This window comes from Pseudophryne corroboree, unplaced genomic scaffold (assembly GCF_028390025.1).
Source record: "Pseudophryne corroboree isolate aPseCor3 unplaced genomic scaffold, aPseCor3.hap2 scaffold_533, whole genome shotgun sequence".
Lineage (NCBI taxonomy): Eukaryota > Metazoa > Chordata > Amphibia > Anura > Myobatrachidae > Pseudophryne > Pseudophryne corroboree.
The window spans coordinates 35320-55984 of record NW_026970134.1 but is presented as its reverse complement, the minus strand read 5'-3'; positions in this window follow the sequence as shown (position 1 = coordinate 55984).

Genomic DNA, 20665 nt, shown 5'->3' with positions numbered 1-20665 from the left:
CACCCGGAGAAAATGTAGGCACATGCACAGGATGGACCCTGCGTATATGCCCCCATCCTCTTCATAGTTTTTGCGGTTGGAACGCGTATTACGATCCAAACTGAATTAGGCCCTATGTCTTATATACACGAGCAGTGTGAAAACATCAATCGATGGGGGTAATTCCAAGTTGATCGCAGCAGGAATTTTGTTAGCAGTTGGGCAAAACCATGTGTACTGCAGGGGAGGCAGATATAACATGTGCAGAAAGAGTTAGATTTGGGTGAGTTATTTTGTTTCTGTGCAGGGTAAGCCCCACACATTAATGCCCTTTGGAACATATTATGTCACTCACCACAATATCTGTGATACACTATGCCCTACAGTAAAGCTTCTAATTACTTTTACAAAAACTGCTCAATGCCAAGAGTTTCACGTGCTGGGTGTCATGCTCATTGCCAGGGGTTTCACTCTCTGGGTGTCATGCTCATTGCCAGGGGGAACGCAGTAGGGGGTGTTATATAGTAAGCACCACTATGGCATAGTATATAGCATTATATATATTGTGAGCACTGGTGATGTTGAGTGCAGTAGAGCTGCTGCTGGGTAATTACAATTTACTACAACCACCAATATATTCTGCTGCACTATATATATGCAAAGCTAATTCTGCTGGGTAATTACAATTGACTACAACCACCAATATATTCTGCTGCACTATATCTATATTTGCAAAGCTAATTCTGCTGGGTAATTACAATTGACTACAACCACCAATATATTCTGCTGCACTATATCTATATATGAAAAGCTAATTCTGCTGAGTAATTACAATTGACTACAACCACCAATATATTCTGCTGCACTATATCTATATATGCAAAGCTAATTCTGCTGGGTAATGCAAATTGAAACATTATTGCATAGTATGTGATTTTTAAGTACTTTTTTAAAGTTTTGAATGATATAGACCCAGTTTAATCTTTGTGGAATGCCTGGTTGTTGTTTTTAAGGTAATTTATTGCCTGGCATTTGAGGGGGTGGGGTGTGGTTACAGATTTCAATTATTGGTTTCACTTGTAATAGTCTTCTACTTAAGTCCAATGGTGTAGGCTGTGCAAAGCCGTTTGGCTGTGCATTTATTGATCCAAGCGTGCATTTTTATCAAAGCGTGATAAAATTGACACATAACAGCAGCGTTCAATCAGCGTTAATTTATCTTCAGCTGATATCGATTGTGAATTGACGTTTCTTCTCTTCTTGTCACCTACAGGTAATTACAATTGACTACAACCACCAATATATTCTGCTGCACTATATCTATATATGCAAAGCTAATTCTGCTGGGTAATGCAAATTGAAACATTATCGCATAGTATGTGATTTTTAAGTACTTTTTTAAAGTTTTGAATGATAGAGACCCAGTTTAATCTTTGTGGAATGCCTGGTTGTTGTTTTTAAGGTAATTTATTGCCTGGCATTTGAGGGGGTGGGGTGTGGTTACAGATTTCAATTATTGGTTTCACTTGTAATAGTCTTCTACTTAAGTCCAATGGTGTAGGCTGTGCAAAGCCATTTGGCTGTGCATTTATTGATCTAAGCGTGCATTTTTATCAAAGCGTGATAAAATTGACACATAACAGCAGTGTTCAATCAGCGTTCAATCAGCGTTCAATCGAAGTGAAAAAGAAGGAAAACAGAAGCACACCAATCTAACAAAACAAAGAAAACTGAAGAACTAATAACAAATGTGAGTCACTTACTCCTCAGATCACTCACCTCCTGATTGTTGCATCTGATTACATAGCACAGAACTACCTTACTTTGACATTTCATAAACCATCCATTTCACCTACAAATGCCTGTATCTGTATTATTGTAATTTTGTTTTTTAAGCACAGCTGCACCAATGCAATTTTACCTGCAAACACTTAAAACATCTAACATAATTACCATTGCTTCTTAAACCTCTCACAATCCTTTCATTTCTTACACTCCAAATACATTTCTGCACCCACTTTATCTACGCTTTTGACTCATTTCATACTAAATCTACACCCCTTGAGCCTACACTGCTTTTCTCACCTGCATTTCTGCAATTCTTCTGCTCGGATTGCCTTACAGTCTCCTCTCCTACTTCCACTACTTCAACCTATTTACCTACTTAACACTATGTCAAGGTTTTCTTATACTCCCCACATCACTCAGTGTCTACCTAATAATGTATCTTTATCCTTCCCCACTAGTCTCCTCCACCTCCTCCTCTCTCCCCTCCTCTGTCTCCCCTCCATCCCTCTGTTTCCTTCCCCCACCTTTCCTGTTACCCCACTTTCATTCACCTCTGCCCCATGGTCCTGCTACCCCACAACTCAGCCCTGCTCCCTCTCTCCCTTCCCTGTCACCTCCCCACACCCCCATCCACATCACACTGACCTCCCTCCCTGCCCACCTCCTGCAGTTTCCCCTCCTAGCTCAGGCACCCGTACCATCACTACTCTCTCATCATCCCTGCCCTCAAAGTTAATCCCACCTCATCGCTACAGCAACCCTGAAAATCTAATTCACATCTCTCCCACAAACTCATACCCCCTATCCTGTGCCCTCTGGAATGCCAGATCTGTTTGTAACAAACTGGTCCCCACTCATGACCTTTTCATTTCCAACTCCCTACACCTACTAGCCATTACTGAAACTTGGATTATGCCCTCTGACACTACTTCTGCTGCTGCTCTCTCTGCTGGGGGCCTTACATTCACACACACACCCCGACCTGGGGGTCGCCATGGGGGTGGTGTTGGGGTCCTTTTACCTTCTAGTTACTCCTACCAACTCATACCACCAGAACCATCCCTTATATTCTCTACATTTGAGGTCCACACCATATGCCTCTTCCAACCAGTCCATCTTAGAGTAGCTGTCATTTACCGGCCCCCTGGCACTGCTTCCAAATTCATCGACAACTTTGCTTCCTGGCTTCCTCACTTCCTCTCTTCTGACATTCCCACCATTATCCTAGGCGATTTCAACATCCCTATTGACATCCCCACACAATCCCCTGCCTCTAAACTCCTTAACCTCACCTCTTCACTTGGTCTCTCCCAGTGGACCTCCTCACCCTCCCATGTGAATGGGAGCTCACTGGATCTGGTCTTCACTCACCGCTGTGATATTTCTGATTTTTCCAACTCCCCATTTCCCCTCTCTGACCACCACCTGCTCCCCTTCAACCTATCTCTCTCGACTTCCCCATCTCTACCTCCTAAGGCTACCATCACTAAGCGTAACATTGAAGCTATTGACACCACATTCCTTTCCTCCCTGTTTGACTCACTTCTCTCTCCTATTCTCTCTCTCTCATGCCCTGAACAAGCCACTTCCACATACAATGCTTCCCTTACTTCTGCTCTTGACTCTGTTGCTCCACCAACCACTATTCACCCTTGCAAATTAACACCTCAACCCTGGCACACCAAATGCACCAGATATCTGCAAAAATGCTCATGTACTGCTGAGCGACACTGGAGGAAATCACGCTCTAAGGCAGACTTCCTCCATTTCAAACTTATGCTCTCATCCTTCAGTGCTGCCCTTTCTCTTGCTAAACAGTCATACTTCAAGAACCTCATCTCCTCCCAGTCTTCCAACCCCCGGCGCCTCTTTGCCACTCTCAACTCACTCCTCTGCCCACCTCCACCTCGTCTCCCTTCCTCACTCTCTGCTCTTGACTTTGCCACTTACTTCACATCCAAAATTGACTCCATACGTCAGGACATCACATCACACCAGACTATCAGTAACCAGCCTTCTCCCATCCCTTACCAACCCTCCCCATCCCTCGCACCAACTCTGTCATCTTTCTCCCATGCATCTGGAGAGGAAGTCATGGCCCTCATTCGTTCCTGTCCCCTCACCACCTCCCCACTTGACCCTATCCCCTCCCGCCTCCTTTGCCACCTCTCTTCTTCTGCTTGTTCCCATCTTTCCCACCTTCTCAATCTCTCCCTCTCATCAGGCACTGTCCCCTCTGCCTTCAAGCACGCTCTCATCTCTCCTATTCTTAAAAAACCTACCCTTGATCCAAACACTATCTCCAACTACCGACCCATCTCTCTCCTCCCTTTTGCCTCCAAACTCCTTGAGCGTATTGTCTACAACCGCCTTACTTCCTTTCTTTCCTCACACTCACTGCTTGACCCATTCCAGTCTGGCTTCCGTCCTCTCCACTCCACTGAAACTGCCCTTACAAAAGTATGCAATGACCTCCATGCTGCTAAATCTAAGGGACACTACTCTCTACTTATTCTACTTGATCTCTCTGCTGCTTTTGACACTGTGGACCATCCTCTCCTACTGCAAATCCTTCACTCCATTGTTTTGCGTAACACTGCCCTCTCTTGGTTGTCGTCCTACCTTTCTGACCGTTCATTCTCTGTCTCCTCTCATGACTCCACCTCCCCCTCACTTCCACTAACTGTAGGGGTACCCCAAGGTTCTGTCCTTGGTCCTCTTCTCTTCTCTCTCTATACGTCCTCACTAGGTAAGCTCATTAGTTCTTTTGGTTTCCAATATCATCTCTATGCTGATGACACTCAAATTTATCTTTCCTCTCCAGACCTCTCCCCTACTCTCCTCACTCGTATCTCCAACTGTCTCTCTGCTATCTCTTCCTGGATGTCCCAGCGCTTTCTTAAACTTAACATGTCTAAGACCGAGCTGATCATCTTCCCTCCCTCCCGCATAATCTCACCTCCTACAATCTCATTATCTATTGATGGCACTACTATCTCCTCTACCCCCCAAGCGCGCTGTCTTGGAGTAATCCTTGACTCCTCCCTCTCCTTCAAACCACACATTCAGCACCTCTCACAAACCTGCCGTTTTCATCTAAAAAATATTTCCAGGATCAGACCCTTTCTGACCCAGGATGCTACTAAGACTCTTATCCACTCACTGGTCATCTCCAGACTGGACTGCTGTAATCTCTTCCTGACTGGCATTCCTGACAAATACCTCTCTCCACTCCAATCTATCCTCAATGCTGCTGCCCGGCTCATTTTCCTCACCAAACGCACTACGTCCACCTCTCCTCTCTTACTAGTCCTTCACTGGCTCCCCTTCCCTTTCAGAATCCATTTCAAGCTTCTCACACTTGCTTACAAAGCCCTCACCCACTCCTCTCCCATCTACATCTCTGATCTTATCTCGCTTTACACTCCCACCCGTCCTCTTCGCTCTGCTAATGCACACCGACTCTCCTGCCTACGGATTACTTCCTCCCACTCCTACCTCCAAGATTTTTCACGTGCTGCACCACTTTTCTGGAATTCCCTACCTCTCCCCCTCAGACTCTCCACCTCTCTACAAAACTTCAAACGGGCTCTCAAGACCCACTTCTTCACCAAACCCAGCCAAATCTCATCCTAAACCTCTGTTCCATGCTCTCTATGTACCCCATCTGTCTCACCCCTGTCTGTCTACCCCTCCCTTTTAGAATGTAAGCTCTCACGAGCAGGGCCCTCTTCCCTCATGTGCTTACTCTTTTCTTACTTTAATAATCTTCAGCTGCACCAAATCCAGCAGTCTTCTGCCACCTGATACTTATTCCAGTGTCATCTGCTGATGTAGCTATGTTTATTTACCCTGTACTTGTCCTATATTGTCGTCAACTGTAAGTTGCTGTTTTCCTGTTTGATTATTTGTTTATGTACTCTGTAATTGGGCACTGCGGAACCCTTGTGGCGCCATATAAATAAAGGATAATAATAATAATAAATAATATAATATATAGCAGTACGGTACAGTAGGCCACTGCTCTACCTACCTCTGTGTCGTCAAGTATACTATCCATCCATACCTGTGGTGCATTTTAGAAAAAAACATGTCTCGGCAGAGCAATCTATAAATCCATCATTTTTCAGACAGCAACAGTGGGTATTGTAATAGTCACCCAATCCATCACTTTTATAGGGTTACATGCACCCACATGCTACAGCCTGTCTCAATAATTTTACTGTCACGCTGTGTGTGTTTGTGTTTTTATTTGGGTATTTTTTGTTGTTGTAGAACTACAGGTACCAGCAAGCCCGTTATTTCCCCGCCTGCTGGTACTTGAGGTTCTCCAAGTACCAGCAAGCGGGGGAGGCTTGCTGGGCCTTGTAGTTCCACAACGAAAAAACAATATTCTTTTTTTACACACATGGCTATCAGCCCGGCACCCACCACCCAGGGGTGCTGGGGACAGCCTCGGGCTTCACCCCTGGCCCTTGGGTGCCTCGAGGGGAGGAACCTCTTGATTTAAGGGGTCCCCACTCCTCCAGGGAACCCCGGCCAGGGGTGACTAGTTGGAGGGGTAATGCCAGGGCTGCAGGGACCTACATAAAAGTGTCCCCCGGCTGTGGCATTATCTCTCTGGCTAGTGGAGCCCGGTGCTGGTTTTAAAAATATGGGGGACCCCTACATCTATTGTCCCACGTATTTTTGGAACCTGGACCGGTCTAAGAGCCCGGTGCTGGTTGTCTAAATACGGGGAACCCCTGTCCAATTTTTCCCCCAGTATTTAAATAACCAGGACCGGCTCAAAGAGCCCGAGGCTGGTTATACTAAGGAGGGGGGACCTCACGCATTTTTTTTAACCCATTCAGACCCTTCTCCTTTAAGTTAATGGAAGCCCTGGACAACAAAATTGCATTCATGTCCTCCTCCCTCACCCTTCCCAGTCCCAAACACTCATTTTTTTTTTCTTTAAAAATTTATAATATATAACGAGAACAATGAGCAGGCAGGCAGCGGGCATTGGCGGCATCGGACTGAGATAGAAATTAGTGGTGGAGGGCTGGGTCAGTTGATTGTGGGCGAGTTTGTAAGCCATTGGCGGTGGCAGCGGGTATCGGCTCAGAGGCAGTAGCGGGCATTGGCTAAGGGTCATGGGCAGGATTCGGCGGACATTATGGCTGTAGTGCCTCACTAGCCACTGACCTCACCGCACGCCACTGTGGGACAGATGTAACATGCAGAGAGAGGTAGATTTGGGAGGGGGAATGTCCTAGCATAACTGTTAATTGCAGTGTAATACTGTAATTCAGCTGTGCAGCATTTGTGGCTAAATGTCAAAGAAGCCAGTATTTACCCTGCATGCAAAACAATAAATGTATTTGAACATACCTCCCAACTATCCCAATTTTTGCAGGACAGTCACTTTTTTGGGGAATGTCCAGCTAACCCAAACAACCCCCCCCCCCCCTTCCCATGGGAAAGGGGGGGGGGTGGAAGGCTCCCTGTAGCTTGTTGCTCTGCAAATATGCACATTGTGGGTAATTCAGACCTGATCGCTAGGGTGTGTTTTTTGCATCCCTGTAATCAGGTAGTTGTCGCCTACAGCGGAAGGGAAAATTTGCTGTGCAGGTGTGTGATCACATGTGCACAAGAGCTGCACAGCTCAGCACTTACTCAGCCATTGAGGTGACGTCACAAATCCTCCCACAAAACGCCGGGTCCCTCCAGTGTTTTTCCGGACACTCCCTAGAAACATTCAGTTGCCACCCACACAAACACCCTCTTCTTGTCAATCTTCTTGTGATCTCCGGACCGTCGCACTTACGCATTGTGGCGCATACGCATGTGCAGTGCAAACCAGATTGCCCGCTGGGTGAAAATAAATTGAAGCGATCTGGTCTGAATAAGCCTCAATCTCTATTCACGGGAGACAGAGGGGCTGGGGCATGGCCAGCAGCTCACAGAGCACCTATAATTACAAAAATGGGAGACATGGCTCATGATCGCGATATACCTGCGAAGGTACGCCCTCTACTGATTGACAGGCAGAGGCATTCGCATTTTCTGCGGGGCACCCGGAGAAAATGTAGGCACACGCACAGGATGGACCCTGCGTATATGCCCCCATCCTCTTCATAGTTTTTGCGGTTGGAACGCGTATTACGATCCAAACTGAATTAGGCCCTATGTCTTATATACACGAGCAGTGTGAAAACATCAATCGATGGGGGTAATTCCAAGTTGATCGCAGCAGGAATTTTGTTAGCAGTTGGGCAAAACCATGTGTACTGCAGGGGAGGCAGATATAACATGTGCAGAAAGAGTTAGATTTGGGTGAGTTATTTTGTTTCTGTGCAGGGTAAATACTAACTGCTTTATTTTTACACTGCAAATTAGATTGCAGATTGAACACACCACACCCAAATCTAACTCTCTCTGCACATGTTAAATCTGCCTTCCCTGCAGTGCACATAGGTGGTCATTCCGAGTTGTTCGCTCGGTAATTTTCTTCGCATCGCAGCGATTTTCCGCTTAATGCGCATGCGCAATGTTCACACTGCGACTGCGCCAAGTAAATTTGCTATGCAGTTAGGAATATTACTCACGGTTTTTTCATCGTTCTGGTGATCGTAATGTGATTGACAGGAAGTGGGTGTTTCTGGGCGGAAACAGGCCGTTTTAGGGGCGTGTGGGAAAAAATGCTACCGTTTCTGGGAAAAACGCGGGAGTGGCTCGAGAAACGGAGGAGTGTCTGGGCGAACGCTGGGTGTGTTTGTGACGTCAAACCAGGAACGACAAGCACTGAACTGATCGCACTGGCAGAGTAAGTCTCGAGCTACTCAGAAACTGCACAGAGATGTCTTATCGCAATATTGCAAATCTTTCGTTCGCAATTTTAAGATGCTAAGATTCACTCCCAGTAGGCGGCAGCTTAGCGTGTGCAATGCTGCTAAAAGCAGCTTGCGAGCGAACAACTCGGAATGAGGGCCATGGGGGTAATTCTGAGTTGATCGCAGCAGGATTTTTGTTAGCAGTTGGGCAAAACCATGTGCACTGCATTTACGAACAGATGATTTTTTATATAAATTTTAAAATGTTAGTAAATGTGTGTTTTTTTTTCAACCTGGAAGCCCAACATCGATTAAGATCGATCTTAAATAGACCCCTGGGTTTTAAGGATAACCATGGTTGAGTCCAATGGTTAATTCACATTGACCGAAGTTCTAATTAAGTCACCTGTGCTCAAGCATGATATCCTTAAAATCTGGATTGCAATGACAGCATTTTGGAACTATGCCTAAGGGTTTAATTTTTACATTTATCCACTGACAATAAATCTACCTACAATATCCCTGTAACTGTTATGATTACAGTATTTCACTAAATAATTTAATTTGCTGAACCTTCTGTAAAAAGAAATATTAAGCTGCTGTAATTCCCAGATGCAGCAAATTTGTTAGCTAGTGGGCAAAACCATGTGCATTGCAGGGTTGGGGGGGGGGGCAGATATAACATTTGCAGAGAGATTTAGGTGGGTTATATTGTTTGTGTGCAGGGTAAATACTAGAGATGAGCGCCGGAAATTTTTCGGGTTTTGTGTTTTGGTTTTGGGTTCGGTTCCGCGGCCGTGTTTTGGGTTCGACCGCGTTTTGGCAAAACCTCACCGAATTTTTTTTGTCGGATTCGGGTGTGTTTTGGATTCGGGTGTTTTTTTCAAAAAACCCTAAAAAACAGCTTAAATCATAGAATTTGGGGGTAATTTTGATCCCAAAGTATTATTAACCTCAAAAAACATAATTTACACTCATTTTCAGCCTATTCTGAACACATCACACCTCACAATATTATTTTTAGTCCTAAAATTTGCACCGAGGTCGCTGTGTGAGTAAGATAAGCGACCCTAGTGGCCGACACAAACACCGGGCCCATCTAGGAGTGGCACTGCAGTGTCACGCAGGATGTCCCTTCCAAAAAACCCTCCCCAAACAGCACATGACGCAAAGAAAAAAAGAGGCGCAATGAGGTAGCTGTGTGAGTAAGATTAGCGACCCTAGTGGCCGACACAAACACCGGGCCCATCTAGGAGTGGCACTGCAGTGTCACGCAGGATGTCCCTTCCAAAAAACCCTCCCCAAACAGCACATGACGCAAAGAAAAAAAGAGGCGCAATGAGGTAGCTGACTGTGTGAGAAAGATAAGCGACCCTAGTGGCCGACACAAACACCGGGCCCATCTAGGAGTGGCACTGCAGTGTCACGCAGGATGTCCCTTCCAAAAAACCCTCCCCAAACAGCACATGACGCAAAGAAAAAAAGAGGCGCAATGAGGTAGCTGACTGTGTGAGAAAGATAAGCGACCCTAGTGGCCGACACAAACACCGGGCCCATCTAGGAGTGGCACTGCAGTGTCACGCAGGATGTCCCTTCCAAAAAACCCTCCCCAAACAGCACATGACGCAAAGAAAAAAAGAGGCGCAATGAGGTAGCTGTGTGAGTAAGATTAGCGACCCTAGTGGCCGACACAAACACCGGGCCCATCTAGGAGTGGCACTGCAGTGTCACGCAGGATGTCCCTTCCAAAAAACCCTCCCCAATCAGCACATGATGCAAAGAAAAAGAAAAGAAAAAAGAGGTGCAAGATGGAATTATCCTTGGGCCCTCCCACCCACCCTTATGTTGTATAAACAAAACAGGACATGCACACTTTAACCAACCCATCATTTCAGTGACAGGGTCTGCCACACGACTGTGACTGATATGACGGGTTGGTTTGGACCCCCCCCAAAAAAGAAGCAATTAATCTCTCCTTGCACAAACTGGCTCTACAGAGGCAAGATGTCCACCTCATCTTCACCCTCCGATATATCACCGTGTACATCCCCCTCCTCACAGATTATCAATTCGTCCCCACTGGAATCCACCATCTCAGCTCCCTGTGTACTTTGTGGAGGCAATTGCTGCTGGTCAATGTCTCCGCGGAGGAATTGATTATAATTCATTTTAATGAACATCATCTTCTCCACATTTTCTGGATGTAACCTCGTACGCCGATTGCTGACAAGGTGAGCGGCGGCACTAAACACTCTTTCGGAGTACACACTTGTGGGAGGGCAACTTAGGTAGAATAAAGCCAGTTTGTGCAAGGGCCTCCAAATTGCCTCTTTTTCCTGCCAGTATAAGTACGGACTGTGTGACGTGCCTACTTGGATGCGGTCACTCATATAATCCTCCACCATTCTATCAATGTTGAGAGAATCATATGCAGTGACAGTAGACGACATGTCCGTAATCGTTGTCAGGTCCTTCAGTCCGGACCAGATGTCAGCATCAGCAGTCGCTCCAGACTGCCCTGCATCACCGCCAGCGGGTGGGCTCGGAATTCTGAGCCTTTTCCTCGCACCCCCAGTTGCGGGAGAATGTGAAGGAGGAGATGTTGACAGGTCGCGTTCCGCTTGACTTGACAATTTTGTCACCAGCAGGTCTTTCAACCCCAGCAGACCTGTGTCTGCCGGAAAGAGAGATCCAAGGTAGGCTTTAAATCTAGGATCGAGCACGGTGGCCAAAATGTAGTGCTCTGATTTCAACAGATTGACCACCCGTGAATCCTTGTTAAGCGAATTAAGGGCTGCATCCACAAGTCCCACATGCCTAGCGGAATCGCTCCGTGTTAGCTCCTTCTTCAATGCCTCCAGCTTCTTCTGCAAAAGCCTGATGAGGGGAATGACCTGACTCAGGCTGGCAGTGTCTGAACTGACTTCACGTGTGGCAAGTTCAAAGGGCATCAGAACCTTGCACAACGTTGAAATCATTCTCCACTGCACTTGAGACAGGTGCATTCCACCTACTATATCGTGCTCAATTGTATAGGCTTGAATGGCCTTTTGCTGCTCCTCCAACCTCTGAAGCATATAGAGGGTTGAATTCCACCTCGTTACCACTTCTTGCTTCAGATGATGGCAGGGCAGGTTCAGTAGTTTTTGGTGGTGCTCCAGTTTTCTGTACGTGGTGCCTGTACGCCGAAAGTGTCCCGCAATTCTTCTGGCCACCGACAGCATCTCTTGCACGCCCCTGTCGTTTTTTAAAAAATTCTGCACCACCAAATTCAAGGTATGTGCAAAACATGGGACGTGCTGGAATTGGCCCAGATTTAATGCACACACAATATTGCTGGCGTTGTCCGATGCCACAAATCCACAGGAGAGTCCAATTGGGGTAAGCCATTCCGCGATGATCTTCCTCAGTTGCCGTAAGAGGTTTTCAGCTGTGTGCGTATTCTGGAAAGCGGTGATACAAAGCGTAGCCTGCCTAGGAAAGAGTTGGCGTTTGCGAGATGCTGCTACTGGTGCCGCCGCTGCTGTTCTTGCGGCGGGAGTCCATACATCTACCCAGTGGGCTGTCACAGTCATATAGTCCTGACCCTGCCCTGCTCCACTTGTCCACATGTCCGTGGTTAAGTGGACATTGGGTACAGCTGCATTTTTTAGGACACTGGTGACTCTTTTTCTGAGGTCTGTGTACATTTTCGGTATCGCCTGCCTAGAGAAATGGAACCTAGATGGTATTTGGTACCGGGGACACAGTACCTCCAACAAGTCTCTAGTTGGCTCTGCAGTAATGATGGATACCGGAACCACGTTTCTCACCACCCAGGATGCCAAGGCCTCAGTTATCCGCTTTGCAGTAGGATGACTGCTGTGATATTTCATCTTCCTCGCAAAGGACTGTTGAACAGTCAATTGCTTACTGGAAGTAGTACAAGTGGGCTTACGACTTCCCCTCTGGGATGACCATCGACTCCCAGCGGCAACAACAGCAGCGCCAGCAGCAGTAGGCGTTACACGCAAGGATGCATCGGAGGAATCCCAGGCAGGAGAGGACTCGTCAGACTTGCCAGTGACATGGCCTGCAGGACTATTGGCATTCCTGGGGAAGGAGGAAATTGACACTGAGGGAGTTGGTGGGGTGGTTTGCGTGAGCTTGGTTACAAGAGGAAGGGATTTACTGGTCAGTGGACTGCTTCCGCTGTCACCCAAAGTTTTTGAACTTGTCACTGACTTATTATGAATGCGCTGCAGGTGACGTATAAGGGAGGATGTTCCGAGGTGGTTAACGTCCTTACCCCTACTTATTACAGCTTGACAAAGGGAACACACGGCTTGACACCTGTTGTCCGCATTTCTGGTGAAATACCTCCACACCGAAGAGCTGATTTTTTTGGTATTTTCACCTGGCATGTCAACGGCCATATTCCTCCCACGGACAACAGGTGTCTCCCCGGGTGCCTGACTTAAACAAACCACCTCACCATCAGAATCCTCCTGGTCAATTTCCTCCCCAGCGCCAGCAACACCCATATCCTCCTCATCCTGGTGTACTTCAACACTGACATCTTCAATCTGACTATCAGGAACTGGACTGCGGGTGCTCCTTCCAGCACTTGCAGGGGGCATGCAAATAGTGGAAGGCGCATGCTCTTCACGTCCAGTGTTGGGAAGGTCAGGCATCGCAAACGACACAATTGGACTCTCCTTGTGGATTTGGGATTTCAAAGAACGCACAGTTCTTTGCGGTGCTTTTGCCAGCTTGAGTCTTTTCAGTTTTCTAGCGAGAGGCTGAGTGCTTCCATCCTCATGTGAAGCTGAACCACTAGCCATGAACATAGGCCAGGGCCTCAGCCGTTCCTTGCCACTCCGTGTGGTAAATGGCATATTGGCAAGTTTACGCTTCTCCTCCGACAATTTTATTTTAGGTTTTGGAGTCCTTTTTTTTCTGATATTTGGTGTTTTGGATTTGACATGCTCTGTACTATGACATTGGGCATCGGCCTTGGCAGACGACGTTGCTGGCATTTCATCGTCTCGGCCATGACTAGTGGCAGCAGCTTCAGCACGAGGTGGAAGTGGATCTTGATCTTTCCCTAATTTTGGAACCTCAACTTTTTTGTTCTCCATATTTTATAGGCAGAACTAAAAGGCACCTCAGGTAAACAATGGAGATGGATGGATTGGATACTAGTATACAATTATGGACGGACTGCCACGGTTAGGTGGTATAAAAAAACCACGGTTAGGTGGTATATATTATAATAATAATACAATTATGGATGGACGGACTGCCTGCCGACTGCCGACACAGAGGTAGCCACAGCCGTGAACTACCGCACTGTACACTGGTAGATAAAGAGATAGTAGTATACTCGTAACAACTAGTATGACACTATGACGACGGTATAAAGAATGAAAAAAAAACCACGGTTAGGTGGTATATATTATAATAATAATACAATTATGGATGGACGGACTGCCTGCCGACTGCCGACACAGAGGTAGCCACAGCCGTGAACTACCGCACTGTACACTGGTTGATAAAGAGATAGTAGTATACTCGTAACAACTAGTATGACACTATGACGACGGTATAAAGAATGAAAAAAAAACCACGGTTAGGTGGTATATATTATAATAATAATACAATTATGGATGGACGGACTGCCTGCCGACTGCCGACACAGAGGTAGCCACAGCCGTGAACTACCGCACTGTACACTGGTTGATAAAGAGATAGTAGTATACTCGTAACAACTAGTATGACACTATGACGACGGTATAAAGAATGAAAAAAAAACCACGGTTAGGTGGTATATATTATAATAATAATACAATTATGGATGGACGGACTGCCTGCCGACTGCCGACACAGAGGTAGCCACAGCCGTGAACTACCGCACTGTACACTGGTTGATAAAGAGATAGTAGTATACTCGTAACAACTAGTATGACACTATGACGACGGTATAAAGAATGAAAAAAAAACCACGGTTAGGTGGTATATATTATAATAATAATACAATTATGGATGGACGGACTGCCTGCCGACTGCCGACACAGAGGTAGCCACAGCCGTGAACTACCGCACTGTACACTGGTTGATAAAGAGATAGTAGTATACTCGTAACAACTAGTATGACACTATGACGACGGTATAAAGAATGAAAAAAAAACCACGGTTAGGTGGTATATATTATAATAATAATACAATTATGGATGGACGGACTGCCTGCCGACTGCCGACACAGAGGTAGCCACAGCCGTGAACTACCGCACTGTACACTGGTTGATAAAGAGATAGTAGTATACTCGTAACAACTAGTATGACACTATGACGGTATAAAGAATGAAAAAAAAACCACGGTTAGGTGGTATATATTATAATAATAATACAATTATGGATGGACGGACTGCCTGCCGACTGCCGACACAGAGGTAGCCACAGCCGTGAACTACCGCACTGTACACTGGTTGATAAAGAGATAGTAGTATACTCGTAACAACTAGTATGACACTATGACGACGGTATAAAGAAAGAAAAAAAAATACCACGGTTAGGTGGTATATATTGTAATACAATTATGGATGGACGGACTGCCTGCCGAGTTCCGACTGCCGACACAGAGGTAGCCACAGCCGTGAACTACCGCACTGTACTGTGTCTGCTGCTAATATAGACTGGTTGATAAAGAGATAGTATACAATACATACAACAATATACTACTATACTGGTGGTCAGGCACTGGTCACCACTAGTCACACTGGCAGTGGCACTCCTGCAGCAAAAGTGTGCACTGTTTAATTTTAAATTAATATAATATTATGTACTCCTGGGGGCTCCTGCTATAACAACCTGCAGTGCTCCCCAGTCTCCCCCACAATTATTATAAGCTTTGCCTTTTATACATTGATGTGCAGCACACTGGGCTGAGCTGAGTGCACACAGACTGAGTCACACTGTGTGACTGGCTGCTGCTGTGTATCGTTTTTTTTCAGGCAGAGAACGGATATAGCAGAGAACGGATATATTATATTAAAATAAATAAAAGTTAACTAACAACAACTGCACTGGTCACTGTGGTAAACTCTGTCTGACTCTGCACAATCTCTCTCTCTCTTCTAATCTAATTTCTAATGGAGAGGACGCCAGCCACGTCCTCTCCCTATCAATCTCAATGCACGTGTGAAAATGGCGGCGACGCGCGGCTCCTTATATAGAATCCGAGTCTCGCGAGAATCCGACAGCGTCATGATGACGTTCGGGCGCGCTCGGGTTAACCGAGCAAGGCGGGAGGATCCGAGTCTGCTCGGACCCGTGAAAAAAACATGAAGTTCGTGCGGGTTCGGTTTCAGAGAAACCGAACCCGCTCATCTCTAGTAAATACTGGCTGTTTTGTTTTTACACTGCAATTTAGATTTCAGTTTGAACACACCGCACCAAAATCTAACTCTCTCTGCACATATTATACACCCCCCCCCCCCCTGCAGTGTACATGGTTTTAGCTAATAAATTTGCTGCTGTGATCAGATCTGAGTTAAGCCCTATGTATTTGGCACTGGCAAAGGGTTAGAGGCCTTGCTGTAGAGCTCACACCTTTCTTATCATGCATTGTAATATTTCCTATGTCCTGATGTTGTGCTCTCTGCTCCATCCAAGTAAACAGCAATGTAGCATGGCTATTAAAGAGCGTGAAGATTGCAGATTTCCTGGGATTAATGCTAAGGAATGCTATTCCAGAGGCTGCTGCTTTAATTCAAGTGTCACTGGGGTTAAATGGTGTTTTTACCTTAAAAACACAGGTAGAGTATATAGTACAGTGGTAAAGTGGGAGCATGTAGTGCTATTGATTACAGATTTGATGGAGCTTAAACATGGATAAGGTCCATGGCTCTAAGAGTTTATCTTGTGTATCCTTTATTCTTAGTCATGGTCAGATAAGATTAGAAAATACCATTTAAGTGGAAATTTCCTGTTAGCTGTTTTTCAGTTTGCTCAACTGTCTGATTAACTTGTCCTAAAAAAAGGACCAAAGGAGCTAAATTGCCCTGTGATCTAGCTAAATTGCCCCAGTTAAAAAAAAAAAAAACTAAGCTGCTGTAATTCCTGGATGTTTCCTTACTGCATCAACAGGAAGTGACAAGAAACAATGTAATGTGGAACCGTACAGCAGAAGGGATTGCGGCTACCCCACAATAAGTGCAGCGGAATGTAAGAAGAGGAATTGTTGCTTTGACTGCAGCATTCCCGGGGTTAACTGGTGTTTCTTCAAGTCACAAGGTATGGAGCTGCTGTATAGTTACTCGCAAGTCAGTAGTTGTATGATGCTCACACCTGGAAAACTGGATACACACAGAATGCCCTACACAGGGGGTGAAATGAGCGCCCCCCCCCCCCCCACCTCCCGTACGCTCAGCACACATCACGCTGTGCTGAGCGGGGGCAGAGATGTGTGCTGAGCAGTTCGCTCAGCACACATCTCTCCCCAAAATCGGGCCGTGAATACGGACCTTTAAACTGGATCCACACTTAGATTATCTGTCCAATTAAATTTTTTCTAGTTGAAACAAAATTATGCTAATATGTGGCAGCAAATGACAATTGACCATTTGCTCACAAACACTGGAAAACATCCAAAAATGGTCATTTAGATAAATTGGTTAAATCCATTTCATTTAGCTAATTTATCCAAACTACCTTTATTGTATCTTTGTGGGTGAATGATGTGTGGGTCAGTGTTGAGGGTGGTGGAGGAGATGGGTATTAGGCACAGCAGGGTGTGGACAGTCAAATAGTGTGCTTAGAGGTTCAGAGTCATTGTATGAGACTCTGGCAACAGTGACTTGATGAGTCTGGTGTCCATAGGGTGGGACGCATTAACCTTTTTATGCTATTGAAATAGTTCTCCTCCTGACCGACGCAGTTCCTTGCTCCGAGGTTGGTGTATTGTCCTGTTGCAGCGCCTCTCCACTGTGGTCACAGTGAGCTGTGTGGTGTTGCTGGCGCATGCCAATCTCCCCCCAACCTCCCTCTTGCATTTCAGACCTACGTACGCATGATGGGATCTTGTATGATATGCGCGTGTGCTGTAGAGATGAAAGTGGGGGTGAGGAGGCAGATCGTGAGATGGGGAAACTTTGTGGACTGTTAGCGAAGGGGAGCACTGGGCAATCTGAGTTGCAAAGAGGGCAGCAGAAGAGGTTATTGCATGTGCACTGGTGACAGGTCCATCCTTGGTGGCCAGCCTCAGTGGTAAAGGGGTACATGAGCTAGTGTCCCTTGGCCAGCCATGTACCATGGCCACCTCCCTACCTCCTATATATTCTCCCTGATCTGTCACTTTGTTACGGTCTGCTGCTGGCACTGGTGTATCGTCCTGCAGATGCCGTCTCCGCCCATTGCTGTGACTTCCCCCAGAGTTAGCCACACAGAGTGACAGATCTGGGAAAATATATAGGAGATCATTACTTTCACTTGCAGCCTACCTTATTTTTTGCAGCCTAGCATGCTCCTGACCCATTCTCTCACTAATACTTATACAACATTCATGAACTCATCTTAAGGTTTCTTTATTATTCAGTCACACTGTCTTGGATCCAAACCATTTCCTGTGGCATTGCAGTCAAACAATTGAGCTATTTACCCTTGCATAGAAAGGTATAATCTAAGCTAGAGAATTCTATTTGGAGCTCATCTTGTACTTTGTGAAGAAATAATCAGCTTTGTGGCTGAGCAGATATATGGAGTGTGTGGCTGCACACTGCATTGATCTGCTGAGTTGCAATGCTAATAATTTTTTTTTTGCAAAGTACCAATAGCTTCATTGTGAAGGTGGAAAGAAGGGTGTTACGGCATGGAATGTACAAACTGCGAGACCCTGCTGGTAGCGCCTTTGTCTATTTAGTAGGAAGGGCACGTAACAGCCGGGGGGCAATGGAGGAAGCCCCTTTAGGGCTGGAGCCCGGCGGCAACTGACTCCGTTGTCTCTGGCAGTTCCGCCCCTGGACTAGAGGAATGGTCAAGAACATGGCAACATTTAATGCCAAAAAATGCAAAATCATACACGTCTCAAAAATGCAAAGGCTAACTATAATATTAAGGGCATTATAATGGCAAGAGGAAAGCTATCTAAGTATTACTATTTCAGGTGAGCAATGTAACAAAGCAATAGGAAAGGCAAGTCAGATGCTTGTTTGCATAGGTTAAAGAACCAGTAGCAGAAAAAAGTAATACAGGTTGAGTATCCCATATCCAAATATTCAGAAATACGGAATATTCCGAAATACGGACTTTTTTGAGTGAGACTGAGATAGTGAAACCTTTGTGTTTTGATGGCTCAGTGTACACAAACTTTGTTTAATACTCAAAGTTATTAAAAATATTGTATTAAATGAACTTCAGACTGTGTGTATAAGGTGTATATGAAACATAAATGAATTCTGTGAATGTACACACACTTTGTTTAATGCACAAAGTTATAAAAAATATTGGCTAAAATGACCTTCAGGCTGTGTGTATAAGGTGTATATGAAACATAAATGCCTTCTGTGCTTAGATTTAGGTCCCATCACCATAATATCTCGTTATGGTATGCAATTATTCCAAAATACAGAAAAATCTGATATCCAAAATTCCTCTGGTCCCAAGCATTTTGGATAAGGGATACTCAACCTGTAATGCCACTGTATAGGTCCTTGGTACAGCCACATTTAGAATCCTGTGTTCAGTTCCAGAAGCCATATCTCCAGAAGGCTGTAAATACATTAGGGCAACTAAAATTGTGCATGGCCTACATCACAAAACTTACCTGGAAATACTAAAAAATGTTGATGTGTATAGTTTGGAGAAGGGAAGAGGGAACATACAGTAATAGAAACATTTAAATATATAGGGAGGAATGTAATAGGGTGTGAGAATCAGAAAGTGAGAGATTTTGTGTTTTTTCCTGTTGTTTTTTTTTTTTATTGTTTGTTTTTAAAGTGGCAATCCTTTACATGGCAAAACCGGGTTGATATTTGCCATGTAAAGGATTGCCACCGTGGGCATGTGTAGAAGGGGCACTGCTACTGTTGGCATTATGTGTGTAAGCTGCACTGATATGGTGGTTATGTGTATAAAGGGCACTGCGACTGTGGGTATTATTATTATTATTATTACATGCGGTGTAATGACAATAAGATAGTGCTACTGTGTGGCGTATTTTGATTTGGGGTGCTATTGTGTGGCCATGCCCCTTCCTTGTGATACCACACCTTCTTTTTTTAAGGAGCGCACTGTCCCTTTATTAAGTATTGGAGAGAGGGCCCAAATTAATAGTTTGCAGGGAGGCGCCAAACACCCTAGCACTGGCCCTTTGGTAGGGGACAGGATTTGCTTCTGCTTGTGCACATATGTTATGATTGCCAGCCAACAGCACTGGTTTTGCCTATAACACTAACTATAAATATTTTGAATTGGTCCTGGACCACCAATCCAAGGCACCCCTGCAAGTGTCCTGAGGCACCCCAGGGTGCAGTTTGAGAACCACTGGTCTAGTGAGTACCCAGGATAATTATTGTAGCTGGTCTGCGGGTAACAGCTCTCAGATCCACTTCTAGAAAAAATGCAGCAATGTAATTTGAGTGACAAACTGCAGAGATGAACCCTTTCTGTGACTGCTGCACAGGGATCACACAAACTCTATTCATAGGGCTGACTTCACTTAGGGGAGATGTTCTCACCCCGCAAAGAAGTGCGAGTATATACCGCACTTACGGTACCATTGGATTTACAGATATTTTCTTGCAATACACTATGGGGGTCATTCTGAGTTGATTGCTCGCTAGCAGTTTTTAGCAGCCATGCAAACGCATTGTCGCTGCCCACTGGAGAGTGTATATTCACTTTGGAGAAGTGCGAATACTTGAGTAGCAGAGCGCCTGCAAAATCGTTTCAAAATAAGACCAGCACTGTAGTTACACTTCGTGTGCGTTGATTCTAACAACCGAGGGACGGCTTTTGATGTCACACACCCATCCAGCGAATGCCCAGCCACGTCTGCATTTCTTCTGCCACGCCTGCATTTTTCCAAGCACTCCCTGAAAACGGTC